The following is a 21,152-nucleotide window of genomic DNA, read 5'->3' as shown; positions in this document are numbered from 1 at the left end:
GTCTGGCACCCATGTAGTGCACAGGAGGGTTGGTTACCAGGCTGCCTAAGATAGAGTTAATTGTTCCAGGTTGGAAACAAAGCAGGTTGAAGATCCTTTGCCCATCAGAAATAGGATGAGAAGAATGAAGGAAAGAACGAAAAGAGGAAGGGGAAAAAGGGGGAAAGGAAGAAAGGGGAAGGAAGGAGGGAAGAAAGGAAGGAGGGAGGGAGCAAAGGAAAGAAGGGAAAAAAGAAAGAAAGGGAAAAAGAAAAAAGGAAAGGGAGAAAAGGAAGTGGAAAGAGAAAAAAGGGAAAGGAGGAAAAGAAGAAAGGAAGGAAAGAAGAAAGAAGGGAAAGAAGGAGGAAGAGAGGGAGAGTAGAAATATGATAAAAAGAAATATATTATCTAGGCTTTTTTTATCACTAATCTCTCCTTGACCTTTTTTCCAGGTTAGTTGTTTTTAATATCAGGTATCTTACATTTTATTATATTTTGATTTTGTTCTTTTTTTCTTGCCTCAAAGAGTAATTGATTTCTATTTTTTCTATTTTAGTTTTCATGGAGTTCATTTCTTGGGTAAATTTTACTTTTACTTCTAAATTATTTAACCTCTTTTAAATTCTTTCCTCAAGAGCTTTTATTTCATTCTTTAATCTATTGAGTTATTCCTTTTAAGTATTCATGTAGTTCTTGTGGAAAATCCATTTTTTCCTTTGAGTTTCTGTTGACAATTTTTATGGATTTAGATTTGCAATTCCTTTATACTGTGTTTAATTTGATTTGCACATTGCTTCATGAGCCTGGGCTGTTCTCAGATGATCTTGGTTTGCTTGCATACCTCCTGGGGAGTCCTATTTTTCCACTTTGGAGATTTCTGACTGTCCTGGCACTGACCCATCCCAAAACACAGACCATTGCAGGTTACATGCCTTCTGTGTTGGCACTGGCTTTGCTGAGGAGAGACAGCAAAGGTCAGTTCTCTCCTCTTTTTGTGGTCTCTTGGCTGACTTTTTATGCAATTCTGTAATGAAGGCTGTCACTTAAAATAGAAAATAGTTTCTCATTGGATTTCTTGATCATTATTCAGTCTGGTGCAAACTTTAGTTTTTTGCTGAAATAGGTGCATGGGAACTAGATGGTCTATCTCCTGTCCAAGGGTCAATGAATCATTCAACAAGTATTTCTTGTTATTATGTGCTAGGCACTGTGTTAAGTGCTGGGATATAAAATAGGGGGCATGGGCATTAAATCAATCCCCTGATGACAAGAAACTTACATTCTAAAGGGGGAGAAAGTATTTACTCTACACAAATAAGCATTTACAAGGTAAAAGTAAAGTAGATAAAAGATAACCTTATAGGAAAAGGCACTGGTAGCTAGGATAACTAGGAAATACCTCTTGTAGATGGTGGCATTTGAGCTGTTTTGAAGGAAGTGAAGGACTCTAAGAGATCAGAACAAGGAAGAATAGCATTCTATGAAGGGGGACAGCCAGTACAAAAGTATGGGTATGGTCAATAGAATATCATGTGCAGAGATGAACACATATGTCTACATGGCTGGATTGTTTGTTTGTGGAGGGGAATAATTGATAAGATGACTATAAGGTAAAAGTGGTCAGTCTATAAAGAACTTGAAATATCAAATAAATTTATATTTGATTCTATAGGTAATAAGTGGTAAGTCGAGTTTATTGAGTAGGGGTGTGGCTGGGTCAGATTTTCACTGTAGGGAAATCACTCTGCTAGCTCTGTGGGATATGGATTGCAGTGGAGAGAACAATTTTAAGGCTCTTTCAAATGGTCAGAAGTGATGAAGGTTGGAACTAGGATGTTGACTGTATAAGCAGAGAAAATGGAATGTATATGGAACATGTAAGAGAAGTAGAAATGACAAGATTTAGTGACTGGATATATGGTATGAAGGAGAGTGGAGAGTCAAGGACAGACTTGGACAAGAAAAGAGAGTTTAAGGAAAAACAAAATGGGTTCTCTCTAAGATGTACTGAATTTGAGGTGCTAAGGAGCAATATCTTAATCCTCTCTCAGACATCCTTAAAAAGAATATTTTTTTTTCCTTAAAAGGCATTGAAACCTTCCTTAAGACTTGATTGGCTCAACAGCAAGGACCCTTGATTTGACTCAAGCCAGCAGTGAGGGCCCTAACCCTGGTGAAAGACAGCAGTGAGGCCCTGGGTCTCTCTCTCAGGCAGGGAATAACACACACTCAATTGGATATAGAAATCTATCTTATCCTGCAAGGAAATATGAGAGGAAGGGGATAAAAGAAGGGTGGGCTTGATAGGCGGATTGGGGAGGGAGTAATCAGAAGCAAAACACTTTTGAGGAGGGACAGAGTAAAAGGAAAGAGTGAGAAGGACAAATGGGGGGGGGTGAAATAAGATGAAGGGAAACATACAGTTAGTAATCATAACTGTTAAAGAATTTTATAGCAAGTTTCTCTGATAAAGACCTCATTTCTCAAATATATAGAGGACTGAGTCAAATTTATAAGGAGGTAAGTCATTCCCCAATTGACTAATGGTCAAAAGATGTAAAGGGATGTTTTCAGATGAAGAAATCAAAGCTATCCATAGACATATGAAAAAATTATCTAAATCACTATTGATGAGAGAAATACAAATTAAAACAACTTTGAGGTGCCACTTCAGATAGCATATTGGCTAATATGACAGAAAAGGAAAATAACAAATGTTAGAGGGGATATGGGAAAATTGAGACACAGATGCATGTTGGTGGAATTATGAACTGATTCAACCATTCTTGAGAGCAATTTAGAACTATTCCCAAAGGACTGTGGAACTGTGCATACTCTTTGATCTATCACTACTAGGTCTATATCCCAAAGAGATTTTTAAAAAAGGAAAATGACATATATATATATATATATATATATATATATATACACATACATATATATGTGTGTGTATACACACTTATAGCAACTCTTTTTGTGGTGGCAAAGAATCAGAAATTGAGAGGATATCCATTATTTAGGGGAATGGCTGAACGAGTTGTGATATACGATTGTGAAGGAATACTATTGTGCTATTAGAAATTACAAACAGGATGCTTTTAGAAAAACCTGGAAAGACTTACATGAACTGATACAAAATGAAGTGAGCAGAACCAGGAGAACATTGTACACAGTAACACCAATATTGTATAATGATCATCTGTGAATCTTAGCTACGCTCAACAATACAATGATCCAGGAGAATTCCAAAGGACTTAAGGATGAAAAATGTTATCTACTTCCAGAGAAAGAAATTATGTATATATCAAAGCATACTTTTAATTTTTTTCTTTACTTTTGATTTTGGTTTATGTTTTCTTTTACAACATGACTGATATGGAAATATATTTTTCATGACTGCACATGTATAAGCTATATAAAATTATTTGCTGTCTCAGGGAGGGGTCAAGGGAAGGAGAGAAGGGTTGGGAGGAGGCAGGGAGAGAATATGAAACTCAAATTTTTTTTAAAAGAGTGAAAAAATTGTTTTTATATGTAATTGGAATTTTTTTTGAAAAAGACTTGAATGGCTCAACAGACTACAGTTTCAAGCTGGTGACATTACTTCCTGATCATTAGAGTTCCAGACATATTTCTGAAGCTTTTGCTTGAATGGGCAACTCAAGCAGAGGAGTTTCATCCAGCCAAATCCACTCAAAGTTCCCTCATCTTCTTAATTGCATTCCCATGTTATTGCTAAGTAAAATTTCTTTGTTAAATTTTAAATGACCCACAGGTGTCTCATTTTGTTCCTATATCAAACATAAGCTACCAGGGAATTGGCCAAAGTCAAGCCTCACCCAGAACAGATGACTATGAGATATTCAGATTGAAATGCCTAATAGGCAGTTTGTGATGCAGGACCACATCTTGGGCGATAGACTAGTGCTGGATATATAGATCTGAGAGTCATCTGAACTGAGGTGATAATTGAACCAGATGGAGCAAATGAGATAACCAAGTAAGAAACTATGGAGAAAAATAAAAGAGCCCAAGGCAGAGCTTTGAGGGGTATCCATAATTAAAGGGCATGCCATAGATAAAGATCCAGAAAAACAAACTCTCCAGGAAAACATGCCTTTTGGAATGGTCTAGGAAAGAGAAAAAGCAAGAGATAAAAAGTATCATAAAAATCCAGAGAGGTGAGCTTATCCAGGAGATACCGATTAATAGTTTCAAACCATACAGATAGGCCACGATGGATGAGGATTGAGAAAAGGCAATTAAGATCTGGCAATTAAGAGGATGTTGGTAACTTTAAAGAAACCAGTTGCAGTTGAATGATGAGGTTAGGAGCCAAATTATAGAGGGTTTGGAAGAGAGAGATGAGAAAGAAAATGGAGGTACCTACTGTAGAAGGCTTTTTCAGAGTTTAGCTAAGGGTAGGAGAGATAGAGAACAAAAGCTAACATGAATGGTAGGCTTTAATGAGATTTTTTAAAGAATTGATAAGATATGGGCATATTTGTAAACAGCAGAAAAGGAATCAATAAATAGGTATAGATTGAAGATTACAAAGAAAGTGAAGGTGATAGGCCAATCTGCTGGAGAAGGCAGGGAGAAGTCCTAGAATTGCCTTGCTTCAGTGAAGGCCCCCCTGGGATAAGGTAAATTTGCAGTGGACCCTGTGAGCAAATTGAAGGAGTGAAGTAGGTGAAGAGTGAAAAGTAATTCAGGTTTGGTACTTTATAAGGCATGATCAGCACCAGGAAACTAGAGCAATGGATTTCATAGAGGATAATGCAGCAGATCATTATGCAGCAGATCTGTAGTGGGGTGTTGAATGAGGGAAGGTTGAGTGGAATGAGTGTTTGGATAGCTGTTGATCTTTGACGGCTCAGAATTCAGTGTCACTGGGATATGGAGATTAAAAATGGGTAGGAAAACTGACCTGGAGCTCCAAACACAGGGGAAGGTCCAAATCAGGGGCACCAGATGATATGGCTCGATATCTCATTTCAAATCTTTGGGAAAAGCTGAAATGCCCCATCTGCCTAGATTTCTTCACATGTTCCATATCCATAGAGTTTGGTCATAGTTTCTGGACAGGATGTATCCATGCATTTATTATAAAGACTTCAAATTCCAAATTCTGATATCCTAAGTGCCATAAGAAGTTCATGAAGAATCTCTGATCTAATCGACAACTGGGGACAGTTGGCGCAATCCTTCAGATTGCTCACACTTCACATGATGAGGAACTGGAAACTGAGACATGTGATCAAGAAAAAAAATCCACGAAAATATCAGTCTGGATCCTGAAAGTGCCTATGCTGGAATCCTCGTCCACAGATATAAAAACAGTGTGAGGAAGAGATTCACGGAACAAGCTGCATTATACTGCAGAGAGATGTGATCTATGTGGTGCTGTTCTAGCAACTCAGAGCTTCTTGTCTGGGAGACATTATTTGGAGGTCACAATGGGAAATAATTCTGCTTGGGATGTTGCTTTTTGTAAGAACTCTGTAAGCAGAATCGGAGAGGTTTCACCATCTTCTTCTATTGGATGCCAGCTTTTGAGTCTAAGATAAAATAAGTATATTGTCTGTACCATGCCTAGGATGAACATTCCCTTAACAGGAAAGTTCTGCTAAGTCGGCATCTTTTTGGATTATGAGGCAGGAGATATAGTGTTTTATGATGTAGACAGTAACTTCCACATTTATACATTCACCAACTCCTTTTTTTAAAGCTTCTCTGTACTATATTTTACATTGGCCTCTGCTCCAAGAATGAAGATATTCTGAATATTCACCCAGTATCAGATGAGGCTGCAGAAACCCTAGAGCTTGCTTGGATATTTCCTCCAAAAGGGAACTCAGTCCCTGACCCCAATGTAAGACTTTTTTTTCTTGTATTATGTTTTATTCCACTTTGGGAAGAGGGAGAAATTTGTCTTATTTTGAAATATTCAGGCAATGTACTGCATAGTAGGGGGAGGTCAGCATACAATATAGTGATAGTCCACTAACGACTTAATAAATTATGTAGAGTCATATTTTGGTGTACAAAATGAAGAAACTGATTTCAAAAACACATGGGAGGGGCAGGTAGGTGGCGCAGTGGATAGAGCACTGACCCTGGAGTCAGGAGGACCTGAGTTCAAATCCTAGCTCAGACACTTAACAATTACGAGCTGTGTGACCCTGAGCAAGTCACTTAACCCCAATTGCCTAAAAAAACAAACAAACAAACAAAAACACATGGGAAGGGGCAGCTAAGTGGCGCAGTGGATAAAGCACCGGCCCTGGATTCAAGAGGACCTGAGTTCAAATGCAGCCTCAGACACTTGATATTTATTAGCTCTGTGACTGTGAGCAAGTCACTTAACCCTCATTGCCCTGCTCCTTCCCTGCAAAAGAAGAAGAAGAAGAAGAGGAAGAAGAAGAGGAAGAAGAAGAAGAAGAAGAGGAAGAGGAAGAAGAAGAAGAAGAAGAAGAAGAAGAAGAAGAAGAGGAAGAGGAAGAAGAAGAAGAAGAAGAAGAAGAAGAGGAAGAGGAAGAAGAAGAAGAAGAAGAAGAAGAAGAAGAAGAAGAAAAACACATGGGAAGATATATATGAACAAATGTACAATGAAGTAAGAAGAACCAGAAAACAATTATATATGCATATATAATTACATATTTTATATCTAAAGCCAGAAAAACAGTTTGTACCATAACATCAATATTCTAACATGAACAAATTTGCAGATTTTTATAAATTGATTAAAAATCTCATGAGCAGAACCAGAGGAACAATTTATATAATAACAGCAATGCTCTAAAAAACAAACAACTTTGAAAGCTGTAGGAAATATGTTAGTGGAAGAATAGGAGCAATGACTGTCTCTTAATCTCCACTGCTCTCAGTTTCCTCACCTGCAAAAAAAAAGAGGTTGAACTAAATTGCCTCTGAGATGCTTTTTAGTTCTACAGCTATGTCTCTGCAAAGAGCCATCCCAGCTTTGAGTACCAAAGTTACTCATCAGTCACTGACATCATGCTCTGATGAACTCTTAGTCCTGAAATTCCAGATGTTAGTTGCCTTAGTGACAAGTACTCAGTACCATTGTTCTTTAAGTTTGTGCCCCCTCTATTCTCATGTACTCTCTGTATTTAGAGGAGAGAACACTCCAGGTTTGGGATAGGTAGGGCTAGAGAATGGTTTGTTATTATTTTTCTTGCCATCCATCTGATTAAATGCATTTGCTAAGAAATAAAAAAAATGAAAGTGGGTAGGGTTAGATGTCTGGATGCTTCAGGAAGACTATCAGTGAATGGAGAGAATTCTGGTGAGGAGGCCCAGTGATTACCAGGTTCACAGTCTTCACTAAACTTCATAACAAGCAGTGCTGCTTTGTCCTGTAAGGTTTCAGAAAGCATGTTCCAGGCCATAGTAGAAGGTATGTTCCTGGGAGTCAGCAAGCCTGGTCAGAAGGCAGGAAAGGCTAGTGACCTAGTATCTCACCAATCTGGTGAGTGGATGGATCCCCACTCATGAAATTTTGGGAATACATGGAAAAAATCCACATAGGATTGGAAGATATGGATGTGTTTGTTACTTTCTGCATCACTGGAAAAATGACTTTATTAATGAGATCAGTCATAGAGTCATCTTTTTTTTTTTTAAAGTGAGGCAATTGGGGTTAAGTGACTTGCCCAGGGTCACACAGCTAGTAAGTATTAAGTGTCTGAGGCTTAATTTGAACTCAGGTCCTCCTGAATCCAGAGCTGGTGCTCTATCCACTGTGCCACCTAGCTGTCCCCAGTCGTAGAGTCATGAAAATATTAGAATATGGGATTCACTGGAGTGAGACAAAAAGACTTTTTAAGAGGCAATTGAAATAATGTAGTTCCTATGACATATGCCCAGCCCTGAATAGTGCAAATATTCAACAGGCTCTAGTAGTAATAGATGGCTCAGATTTAAAGTCAGAAAGTAATGCATTATGAAAGAGGCAAAATTGGTTTTCAAGTTAATTGTTTGGAATTCAAAACATATTTTCCCATGGAAACAATATGATCAATGTTGGTTAACTTCCCAGGCCAGTCCACACAGACCTGTTTAACCTATAAGGACAGTGAAATACTGTACCTTTGCAATGGAAAAAAATTTTAGAACACAATACTATTGCAATACTAATAATTAAACAAAATCAACTTAATTAAATAGAATTTTTTATCTTCAATACTATTGAAAAAAGTTTTTGCTAGAGGACAATAAAGAAGTAAAGAAAGCTTGATTTTATTTTTTTTTAATTTATTTTTTTTTTTAGTGAGGCAATTGGGGTTAAGTGACTTGCCCAAGATCACACAGCTAGTAAGTGTTAAGTGTCTGAGGCCGGATTTGAACTCAGGTACTCCTGACTCCAGGGCCAGTGCTCTATCCACTGCACCACCTAGCTGCCCCGAAAGCTTGATTTTAGAAGCATTATTTAGAAAGAATTCTCAACAGCAAATGAAGTCTTAGTGAAAAGCACTTTTAATCCACCACTGGAGGAGTTGTGAAAAGACCAAACCATTCTGGAGAGCAATTTGGAACTATGCCCAAAGGGCTAAAGAACTGTGCATACCCTTTGATCTCAGCAATACCACTTCTAGGTTTACTTCCCAAAGACATCCCCCCAAAAGATAAAAAGACCTATTTGTACAAAAATATTCATAGCAGCTCTTTTTGTGGTGGCTAAGAATTGGAAATCAAAGGAATGTCCATTAATTGGAGAATGGCTAAACAAGCTGTGGTATATGATAGTGATGGAATATTATTGTGCTATAAGAAATGACAAGCAGGATGATTTCAGAAAGGCCTGGATAACTTGTATGAACTGATGTATAGTGAAGAGAGCAGAATCAAGAGAACACTATGCACAGAGACAGCAATGTTGTTTGATGAAGAACTGTGAAAAACAACTATTCTCAACAATATAATGATCCAAGACAATCCCAAAAGGACTACTGATGAAACATACTATCCACCTCCAAAGAAATAACTGATATTTATGGAACACAGACTGAAACATGCTATTTTTCATTTTATTTCACTTTCTTCCTTTTATTTAATTTCTTCTTAATTTATTTCTTATACAAAATGACTAATTTTGTAATGTTTTACATAATCTATACGTGCATAACCTATATCTGATTGCTTACCACCTCAGGGAGGGGGGAGGGAAGGGAGAGAAAGAGGGATATAAATTGGAACCCCAAACTATAAATAAAAAAATGTTTATTTTTTAAAAAGTAAAAAGTACTTTTCAAAGTGTGTGGCCCATAGAAGGTGCTATATAAATGCTTGTTCCTTCCCTCCAGATGGGTTCTGGGGATTTTAAAATGACAGCTGATGCTGATGTCATTTGGTTGTTTTTTTTTATTACTTGCAGTATCACTTCAAGACAGTGATGTTCTGGAAAAGGCTCTTGAATGAAACACAGTCTCTGGCACAGACTTGCTGCAGCATCATAGAAGACAAATCACTTTTCTTCTGGTTCTCAGTTTCCACATCTACACAATTAGGAGGAACTAGAGGATCTATTTATTCTAGCTGTAACATTACATAACTGGGACAAAGGTAATGACCTTCTTTCCCTTAACAAATGTATTAACATCTTTGTTTTTACACTCCCTAAACAAGATTGAGATAATTTTTTGACTCACAGAAGAAATTAAAAACAAGGAAGATTTCCTGAGGAAACTCAGCAAGAATTGGAAGGAAAAAGAGGAAACAGAAAGGAGTTAAAAGTGTGTACTTGGAATAAAGGCTTGTATGTGACGTAATTAGCTGAATTCTAAAGCATTAAAAGATGTAGAGAAAAAGCTTTCTTTTTTTTTTTTTTAAACAGACAATTGTACATGGAATCCATGACAGGCAAAGAAAGGAGGTGGTAGGGAAGAGATGCTAGATTAGAGAGCTTCCCTTAACAGCTGCCCCATAGTATGGTTGGTTCAAGTCTACTTAACTTCTGTCAGGAATAAAAAGAGAAGGAAGGAGAGGAAAAAATAGAGTGAGATGAGGCAATGTACATCCATCTATTTTCATTTTTATGGGATGTTCCCAGGTTGGTTGTTCCTAAATCAGGAAGTGCCTTATAGTACAAGGCATGACTATAAAGCAATGAGACCGACTACACAAACCTCTGAGAAAATCTGTTGCATTACTTTACAGTCACACCTCATAAACCTTGCTACAAAGTTCCTCATTTGGGTGTACTGTGAACCAAATCATATCCCCTGTGAATACAGTGAATGTTTAGCACATTTTCCAACATAACACGGAAAAGGATATATTATTACATATATTATCCTTGTTCTCTGGCACCACCGTTACAGTGGGAATCCTTCACACTATTTTTCAGCTGAACCCCCTTCTTTTTGTTTTCTCGGTGTCATAGCTTGCTTCCTCAGGATCTATAATATTTCCATATGTTACATTTAAGTGATTGCCTTTATTTGGGGCTATACTTACACCTATGATGTTTATGTTCTTGATATATATTTGATATATACCCAATAAAATTTATTTTCTTTATGAGTTTTTAGGAAATAGAAATACCACAGTTAAGATATATAACCCAAAATAACAGATTGATTCTTCCTTAAAGTTTGTCATCATGCCTTATGAATCAACTATAACAATTGGATAGCTGAAAAAAAAAGCAAATTAAATTACAAATAAGTTATCTCCACAAGACTCTTATTAATGTATTATTACTTTCTGGGCTACTAATTCCATTTGAAAAATAAGAAAAACCAATCACTTATAACCTTGCAATTCCAGGTCAGGTCTCATCACACTGAATCATTTAAGCTTAAGTGTTATATTTCAAGGCAAGCAACCAAGATCCTTGACTCAGCTGAACACTGATGACATTTTCATCTGAAAATTTAATCTCTTTGGAGGTGGCTGGCCTTGTCTGTATCTCCAATTAACACACAGTATTTCCCTGAAACAGGATATGCATTATAATGTTCCACTTTTTCTTTGAGACCTAAAAAGTGACTAATTCAGTAGTATTATCTAAAGAGACAACATACAATTCAACTGCTTTGCACTGATTGGCATTTGCACTAGAAAAAATTATGCCTTTTATTTCTTTATAATTACTTAAATGCACAGCATAAATGGTAGTGGGAAGAGGAAGATAACCACCTTTCACTTAAAATGTGATGTTTAGCTTTTTGAGAATCTATATAACCTCTATGAATCCCATCATCCCTCTGTGACAGCAACTCTCCAATCACCTTTCCTACCAGCTCCCTGACAGATCAAAACAGCATTTGGATTTTTAATAAACCAGGCACAGGGTGGAATGCCGAGGAATATGCATCCTGTCCATTCAACCTCAATCCATTATCCCCAGTTCTGGCTTCACCACACTTCCTCCCCCTTGGGGCTAAAGGGAGTTCAGTTTTAACTTCACAAGTTGCTAGCTAGCTGCCAGACTATATTTAGCCCCAGAAGTCATGGGGAAAGGACCTAAAGGTGAAAAAGAAAAGGACTCTAAGCCACCAAAATTCTGGAATTGACCCTTATGGTATATATACAATACATCCTAGAATGCTAAATTGGTAGGCTTAAGGGAATATGAAAATGGTGTGGGAAATAGTTTTCTCCCAGGTAGAATGCAAAACCCTTGAGAACTGACACTTCCACTTTTTTTTAACCTTTTCATCTTTAGCACCAAATATCATGCCTAAAACACAATGGGTACTTAATAAATGCTTCTTGATTGTTTTACACTTTCTTCACCAGATTATCTAAACTGTGAGTTCTGCTTTCTTCATCCTTACAACCTCCCAATTAGTCAGTCCTCTCTGTTCTTTCTTTGGAAAACCTTCCTGTCTGGGGGAAATTAGCAATATCACATAACAACCCTCCTGAACTTTTATTCTTTTTTTTTTTTTTTTTTTGCAGGGCAATGAGGGTTAAGTAACTTGCCATGGGTCACACAGGTAGTAAGTGTCAAGTGTCTGAGGTCACACTTGAACTCAGGTCCTCCTGAATCCAGGGCTGGTGCTTTATCCACTGCGCCACCTAGCTGCCCCAAACTTGGGTTTTTTTTGTTGTCTTTTTTTGTTGTTGTTGTTGTTGTTGTTGTTTTGCAGGGCAATGAGGTTTAAGTGACTTGCCCAGGGTCACACAACTATTAAGTGTCAAGTGTCTGAGGCTGGATTTGAACTCGGGTACTCCTGAATCCAGGGCCAGTGCTTTATCCACTGTACCACCTAGCTGCCCCTGAACTTTTATTCTAAAGTGCATTTTTTTTATTTGAATACCCACTCTCACAGCAGATCAAGATTATTCATCCCCTACCAAAAGAATTTCCTGAACTTATTATGCCTAAAAATGAAACTAACAAGACAACCTCTTTTACTCATCCTTGGTACTTTATACTATTAGCTTTGCCTTCTGCTTACCAATATTCTATATATTTCTACTATTCTAGTCCAGTAGAGATAGGCTAGTAGTATTCTAATACTTCTTTGGAGCCAGGGGAAGGATAAATAATGTTGCATCTTAAGTTCACCCTTCACGGCTTAAAGTGCACTTATACTTCATTCAAGAAAAGTGCACTTATACTACATTCAAGAAAAGGATTTGTTCACATTCAGCTGGTCAGTGACCTGTGTTAGGGCTACGTGGTACAATTTCAGTGGTGTTGAAAAACTTCCCTACTCAAAATCATCTCCCTCTCTGTTTTACCCATATGTGATTCCCACCATTGCTACCTACACTAGCAATTAATGATTTTAATTACTACCAGTACTGTGGAAAGACTATTAAAATAGAAACATTATCTGAGAAGAATAATATTTTAAACCATCATTCTTTGTTGATACCTTAATTCATACTTAGTTTCCTTGATCAGAACAGAATTTTATTGCTTTAAATAAAATACTGTTAGCCGACTTACACAGACTTAGAAAAAGAGATGCTAAAGACTAAAACAAAAGAGAATTAGACAGTAAGAAGAGATGTTGTTTTAGAGTTGATTTCATAAAAGGAATCAGACCACACATCATCATAGAGTGGTTTTAAGTAGTTTCTGAAGTAGTTTTCACTCTGATTTTTTGACTCAATCAGTACAGAGAGGCTTTAAGACAGATGTGCACAACCACGCTATTCAGTAATTTGCTTTTTCTGGCTCTGTTCTTAGACTGTTTCCCAGTTAAAATCACACCCAAGTAATGTCATGCTTCTAGATACATATGCCAAATGAAAAGGTTAATATTAGGTCCATAGATTTAGGGGTAAGAGGCACCTAAAAGATCGTCTAGTCCAATTTCTTCCTTTTGCAGATGAGGAAAGAGGTGCAGAAAGGTGATGCTCAAGGCCACACAGGTATTGAGAAAGGTAAGATATGAGCTCGAGTCCCCTGACTCCTGATCGGCATTCCTTCTACTATCTCTCAGTTTCAGGAAAGATGCTCTAACTCGGAAGCTCCAAACATAGAGAAACAAAAACAGAATAGGTCTAGTGCCCTCCACCTTTGACCCTGTCAGAAATCATGGCCATGAGCATGGTTCAGAAACAAACCCTCAGGGAGCAGCTAGGTGGCGCAGTAGATAAAGCAGGGGCCCTGGATTCAGGAGGACCTGAGTTCAAATCTGGCCTCAGACACTTGACACTAGCTGTGTGACCCTGTGCAAGTTAACCCCCATTGCCCCACAAAAACAAAAACAAACAGAAACAAACCCTCAAAGTTTGTCTGATCTCAAGAAAGACAAAACTAACCAAGTAGATACACTGCGATCACTTTCCAAATATGCTTATTAAATTGGCCAGTCAATGATGCAGTAGGATACTGCCAGGAGTTGGAAATGGTAATGGGAGAGGCAAATTTCAAGAGGAGAAAAACATCAGAAGAAGAGTTCCCCGGTATTCTTGGTCTGCCTAGGTAGGGTGCGTCTTGGTGGGGTGCCAACCTAAGCAACTAGGAGTTAGTGTAAGTGCTAGGCACTTGAGAGATAAGCATGGGGTGGAAGGTATATCTTAGGCAAATTTCACCTACTTAGCACACTTCTCAAGGCCAGCCCTGACCTCCATAATCATCGGTGCCAACAGTCTTCTAAGCTGATTCTGAGTGCAAGGAGAGACAGTGTTGGAGTAGGGAAGAGGAGGGAGGTACAGGGTATGAAGAAGACACTGCTTCCCACACCCTGAAGAAGAGCCAGTGCTGTACCCTGGTGCCATCCATGTAATTTATTATCTGAATAGCAGCACCCAGATTCCTTCTTTTCCATGACCGTCCTTTCCTTATCCCTGAAAATGATGGTAAAAAGCTGTACCATGAAATGGATACATACTGTTTTCTTCCCCACTTTGAAAATCAAAGAGTCATTCATTCATCATTTATTCATTAATTTTTTCCATAACCAAGACCATGTGCAACTGTTCATATATTTTATTTTGATGCTGTGCTATGTCATAAAAAGTAAGGTCATGGAAGAAAAATAACTTGTCTCTTACCTTATTTTCTCTCCAGTCTAGCATATAACCATGGACAAACAAGCAAAAACTAAATGCTTTTAGGAGATGACAACAAAACTCTAGAGTTAGATGTCTACTGCATGGGTTTAGATCATTATCTCCAATCACCAGGATTTTCCATCTGGGTGGTACATAAGAGGTTTTATCTTTAATAACTTTTAGGAGTCTGGATCCCTGATTTAATTATTAGGGAACTTCAATTTTTTTTTTATTAGGGAACTTTAAATGAGGGAATTCCTACTGATAATCTGTAACATCCAGCCCTCCATGGTTGCATGGGGGCACCAAGAGGTTTGGTCCATAGTCCCCCAGCTAATATGTACAAATGGCAGAATTAGAATCCATGTCTTTTTTACTCCAAGACTTGCCTCCTATCCCTTATTCCATATTGACCTTCTAGTCATTGACCTTTGCAAAATCCTTCTAAAACATCATTGGGCCTGTAGACATCTATCTGGCCTGTACCATTTGCCTTGGCCAGGCCATCGTTTGCCAATGCCAATCCTTTCCAGCAAGGTCAGACTGACACAGAATGATAGAATGTTAGAACTGGGGACCTTGAAGAGTAAGATAAGGATGATGGGATCACAGAATTGGAACTTGAAGTGATCTTAGAGGTCACCAAGTCCAAACCCTTCCTTTTATGATGAGGCCAAGAGAGGTTAAGTGAGTTGCCAAAGGTCACACAGCTAGTAATTGTCTGAGATAGGATTCAAACTCAGGTCTTTCTGACTTTGCGTCCAATGCTTTATCCATGATACCAAGCTTTCTCTTTCAGATTAAACACCTTGATCAAAGTGCCAGAGCTAGTAATGATAAAGAATTGTATTAGAATCTAGTTGGAACTAGAACTGGAGTCTTATTTTAGTATGTTTCCCACTATACTACAAAGAATAATGCAGCCCTATATATACTGTGATTTCAGGTGCTACTTTCTTTAAGATGCTTACCTGCTCAGTGATTTCTGCTATGCTGCTAACAGAAGGTAATAACTTTTACTCCACAATTAGAGATAAGACTCCAGTTTCAAATCCCTCTAAGAAAAGTGACACCTCGGCCTAAACTACTCACTGATATGGTATGTCTCCCCCTACCTTCTTCACCCCCACCCCAAGCTGGTTTGTATAAGAGAAGCACACTTGGTATACCTGAAGGGACAGAAATTTCACAGAAGGGAAAAAAGAGTCCCCAAATGGGAGGATGCATCAGTTCTTCCTTTTTTACAGCTTTTTCTAGGGCTGGCCTAGGCACCTGACTTGCATATTCTCCTCATATCAGATGACTGAGCACCTAGTCAATAGCTAACACTTTCAGCCACTCGGTCAGTAACCATTCATAAAATTCTTACTTTGTGTCAGACATTGGGCTAAGCAATGTAGATATGAAAAACAAACAAACAACAAAAAGCAAACAAACATAAACAAGCTCCCAGCCCCAAGGGGCTCACATTTTAGTAAGGGGGAAGTTAATATACAAACTACTATGTAGATAGATATACATACAGTACAAATGGGAGTTAATCTCAAAAGAATGTACTAGAAATGTGGGGTGGAGGGAAGCTAGGAAAAGAACAAAATCAAAGAGAAAAGCAGAACATATTCATTTCCTAACCTTTGGTTTAGTACCTAATTTCACATTTCATATTTCCAACTACTTTGCCTTTCCAGAGCATTCATTTCTCTATGGTTTTATAACTATGGCAGTACCTGCTGCATCCCACAATTCCCAGACCCTATAGAATAAGCGTTTTTTATTTTCTGTGCCTGATGCAGTGCTTTACATAAAACAAAAATTAATTGAATTGAATTATAAATCATCATTATTTGATTGACCTCCATTACACAGGATGATGCTTATTTTTGATACAGTACTATTAATCAGTATACCGCAGATAGTAAAGGTATACTTGTGGGTGGTTCCAAAGGTTTGTCATGCCAGGGTGGGAGTGGGGATAAGCTCCCACTCCCTATAAAATGCTCCAATAGCGTGCGTCTCAAATAGCCTCTGACAACCAAAGCCCAACTCCTGGTCTTCTTGTGGCGGAACTGTTTTCACTAACAGGAGAAGGGGCGAAGGAGAGTCACTAGCACCTTAAAACCAGTCGCTTTGGGCAGGTGGGACTCATTAGCCTTGGCAGGCAAGCTGCCTAGGGGAAGGAAACCCTGATTTTAAACGTCCGCTGCCTTGCGGCTATACCCCTATATGGGAAAGGCTTCAGGAGGTAACCCTGAGGAAAAATCAGGAGTCAGAGTCCCTTAGGCACTTGGATGTTGGACACCACATCCCTCTGGCAACTCCTGTGGTGGCACTGGTGCCAAACTGTATTGGCTCTGCCTCTCCTTTGGATCCACCAATGTCCCAGAGAGGGAAAACCTGCTGCATGGGCAACAGTGTGTTTTCCAATTGATCCGCCCAAGCCAGTGCCCTGGAGAGGACACTCCAGCTACTCCTCATGGGGTAGATACAACACGGGATGTGGCAGTTACCACTTATAAGTCACTCAGGAGCTACAGCTCCCCTATCAGACTGCACAGCTATACTGTAGCCTGTGGCTCTTCAAGGCGCTGATCCATGGTCGTCCGTGACTGATGGAGGCCTACACTGGGGGTGGGGAGAGTTGTGATTTGCCTCACTCTATGACTTTGTAGTATCATACAGGACAGCAAACCAGCACAGAACAAAGAATAGGGCCCTAGCCAAGGGCAGAAATGGAAACAGGAAGAATAGGATCAAAGATCTGAAGCTAGTAAAAATTTCAGAGGCCATCTGGTCCCATTCCCTAACTTTACGAGTTAGGAAACTGATGCTCAGCAATCAGTCAGTAAATAAACATTTATTAAGAACCTACTATGGGGGCAGCTAGGTGGCACAGTGGATAAAGCACCGGCCCTGGATTCAGGAGTGCCTGAGTTCAAATCTGGCCTCAGACACTTAACACTTACTAGCTGTGTGACCCTGGGCAAGTCACTTAACCCCAATTGCCTCACAAAAAAAAAAAGAAAAGAACCTACTATGTGCCAGGAATTGGTTAAGAGATGGGGATGTACAGAAAAGCAAAAGATAGACTCTGTTCTAAAAGAATTCACAATCTAATAAGGGATACCACACACAAATAATTATGTATATACAAAACAAATATCAGTATAAAGTGTCGGAGGCAGAATTTTAATTCAGATCCTCTGACTCCATAAGCATTTCTCTTTCTACTGTATCATGCTCCATGTTTTCCCTGTTTTTCACATTACTCCTGGGAAGCTATATCTTCGATCTAAAATGGTTTGAAGAGCTCCTTAGGAAACTACAATTATTTTGGATTCTAGATTTTACTCAAATTGGAATTGAGAACTTCTGTCACTCTGAAAATGCTATATTGAAGAAAGGTGAAAAGACTACAGATTGATGTTTGGAATTAGTCAATCTATTGGATTCTCTGGAGACTAGGTCAATGTGATATAAACAGCAAGAATGATACTTTGAAATTTAGGCTGTCTGGTATAGTCGGTTGACACCATTTATTAATTATGTTTATTTATTTCTTAGTTTTTTTAATTGATACTATTTATTAAGCACTTATTGTGTGCCAGGTACTGTAATAAGCATTGGGCATACAAAAGTATGTTGACCAGCTAATGGTTAAGTTTAAAAAACTGAATATTTTTGTTTACTTATTTAGAATTTTCCCCAAGTTACATGTAAAAAACCCACATTTTTTCACATTTTTTAAAACTTTGTGTTCCAAATTTTCTTCCTCCCTCCCTCCTCACCCCTCCTTAAGAAATCAAGCAATTCAATATAAGTCATACATGTGTAGTCATGCAAAACATCACATTAGTCAGGTTGTGAAAGAAAACAGACAAAATAACTTTAGAAAGAGGAACTAATAAAATTATACTTCAATCTGTATTCAGATACCATCAGCTCTTTCTCTGTTCATGGTTTGCATTTTTCCTATGTCCTTCTGATAGAATCTTGTTCATCATTTCTTTAACAATTACTATTGCTAACAGTATTACCCTCCATCCTATTCCATCCCCTTGATATTTACTCTATTTTCTATCTTCTTTCACCCTATCCCTCCTCAAAAGTGTTTTGCTTTTTACTGTCTCCTCCCCCAATCTGTCCTCTCTTCCTTCACCTCTCACCCTTTATTCCCTTCCCCTTCCACTTTCCTTCAGGGCAAAATATATTACTATACCCACTTGAAAGTGTATGTTATTCCCTCTTTGAGCCAATTTTGATGAGAATAAGGCTCACTCACACTCCCTTGCTCCTTCCCCATCTTCTCCTCCACTCCATAAGCTTTTTCTTGTTTCTTTTGTGTGAGCTTCTTTACCACATTCCACCTCTCCCTTTCCATTTCTTCCAGTTCATTCCTCTTACCCCTTAACTTTATTTTAAAGATGTCATCATGTTGCGGCAGCTAGGTGGTACAGTGATAAAGCACCAGCCCTGGATTCAGGAGGACCTGAGTTCAAATCTGGCCTCAGAAGACACTTGGCACTTACTAGATGTGTGAATCTTGGCAAGTCACTTAACCTTCATTGCCTCACCACCCAAAAAATATGTCATCATGGGTAAGCTAGGTGACACAGTGGACAAAGCACCAGCCCTGGACCCAGGAGGCCCTGAGCCCAAATCCAGCCCCAAACATAAGCCACCCCACCCTGCCTGCCCCACAAAAAACAAAGTGATAAACAGAAAATAAATGCTTTATAGATGGCATCCCTTCATATTCAATTCACACCTGTGCCCTCTAAATAAATTCTTTTCAGCTGCCCTAATACTGAAAAAGTTCTTATGAGTTAGAAGTATTATCTTCCCATGTAGGAATGTAAACAGTTTAACCTTTTAATAGCTCTCATGACTTTTTTTCTGTTTACCTTTTTATGCTTCTCTAGGGTCTCATATTTGAAAGTCAAATTTTCTATTCAGTTCAGATCTTTTCATCATGAATGTCTGAAAGTCCTCTTTTTCATTGAAGTACCATTTATTCCCCTGGAAGATTATACACAGTTTTCCTGTGTAGGTGATTTTTGGTTGTAATCCCAGTTTCTTTGCCCTTCAGACCATCATATTCCATGCCCTCTGGTCCTTTAATATAGAAGCTACTATATATTCTCTTATCCTGACTGTAGCTCCACAGTATTTGAATTCCTTTTTTTCTAGCTGCTTGCAATAGCTTTTCCTTGACCTGGGATCTCTGGAATTTGGCTATAGTATTCCTGAAAGTTTTCCTTTTGGTATCTCTTTCTGGAGGTGATTGGTGGATCCTTTCAATTTCTAATTTACCTTCTGCTTCTAGAATATCAGGGACATTTTCCCTGACAATTTATTTGAAGATGCTGTCTAAGCTCTTACTTTGATCATGGTTTTCATGTAGTGCAGTGATTTTCAAATGATCTTTCCTGGATCTATTTTCTAAGTCAGCTGTTTTTCCAAGGAGATATTTCATATTGCATTCTAATTTTTATTCATTTGGATTTGCTTGTGCCTTGATTTCTCATAAAGTCATTAGCTTCTATTTGCTTTATCCTAATTCTTAAGCAATGATTTTCTTCAGAGAGTTTATGTACCTCCTTTTCCACTTGGCCAATTTGGCTTTTCAAGCTGTTGACTTTTTTTTATGACCCTCCTGTATCACTCTCATTTCTATTTCCATTTTTTCACTCTACCTCTCTTACTTTATCTACAAAGTCTTTTTTGAGTGCTTCTATGGCCTGATACCAATTCATATTTTTCTTGGAAACTTTAGATTTTATTAGAAATAACTTTGTTATTTCTTCTTCTGAGGATGTATTTTGATCTACCTTGCCACCAAAGAAACTTTTGATGGTCTGCTGCTTTCTCTGCCTGTTCATCTTGGCTGCTTATTTCTTGGCTTTTAACTCCTTCTTAATGTGAAGTGTTACTTCCAGGAAGCACTGACCCAAACTTCAGGGGGTCCCAGGTAGTACAATTCAAGGAGAGGCTTATTCTCAGCCCACCTAGCCCATAAGTAACCATGGGCCTGCTTGCTCTATAACCTGGAAGCAGAAGTCTGATTGAAATCTGATTCTCTGTGGTCTGCAAGCTTGGTGTGCCTGTGCCCCTCCCCCAGTGGGCTGCTGACACTCAAGTTTACTTTCTGAGGAACATGGCAGTTCTCCTATCTCTACTCCAGCAGAGACCCCCACTATTTCCCCCCAGGCAACAACTGGATACCCTCACTGTTCTGTGAGCTGAGTTTCAAAAGAAGATTCAGAGGCACTGGAGGCACGGCCTGCCTGGGGTTGGATCTGTGCCACATGCTGAGCTCCTCTCTCACCCTGTACAGCAGATGATCCCTCCCACCTATTTAAGCTGTCTTTGGCTGGAAAATAGTCTCACTCTGTTCTTTTGTGGGTTTTTCTGCTCCAGGAGTTGTCTTATGGCATGTTTTTTTGGATGTATGTGGACAGATCTGTTGGGAGTTAAGAGAGTCACAAATTTTCCTCTGCCATCTTGGCTCTGTGCCCCAAAACTGAATATTTCTAAGTGAATATTTTGAAGCAGTGCAGTACAGTGTTAAGAATGATGAATTTGGGGGCAGCTAGGTGGTGCGGTGGATAAAGTACTGGTCCTGGATTCAGGAGTACCTGAGTTCAAATCCAGCCTCAGACACTTGACACTTACTAGCTGTGTGACAA

General features: G+C 38.6%; 1 protein-coding gene across 3 annotated transcripts in view; it reads right to left on the bottom strand.

Annotated features, from left to right (window-relative positions):
* ZNF385B (zinc finger protein 385B) overlaps positions 1-21,152 on the bottom strand; it is a 525,190-nt gene that overhangs the window by 398,877 nt on the left and 105,161 nt on the right. The gene's annotated exons all lie outside the window — the stretch shown is intronic.

The sequence above is a fragment of the Dromiciops gliroides genome, chromosome 3 (genome assembly GCF_019393635.1).
Source record: "Dromiciops gliroides isolate mDroGli1 chromosome 3, mDroGli1.pri, whole genome shotgun sequence".
Classification (NCBI taxonomy): domain Eukaryota; kingdom Metazoa; phylum Chordata; class Mammalia; order Microbiotheria; family Microbiotheriidae; genus Dromiciops; species Dromiciops gliroides.
The sequence above is the reverse complement of the archived record's forward strand: the minus strand, read 5'-3'. Positions and strand labels throughout refer to the sequence as shown.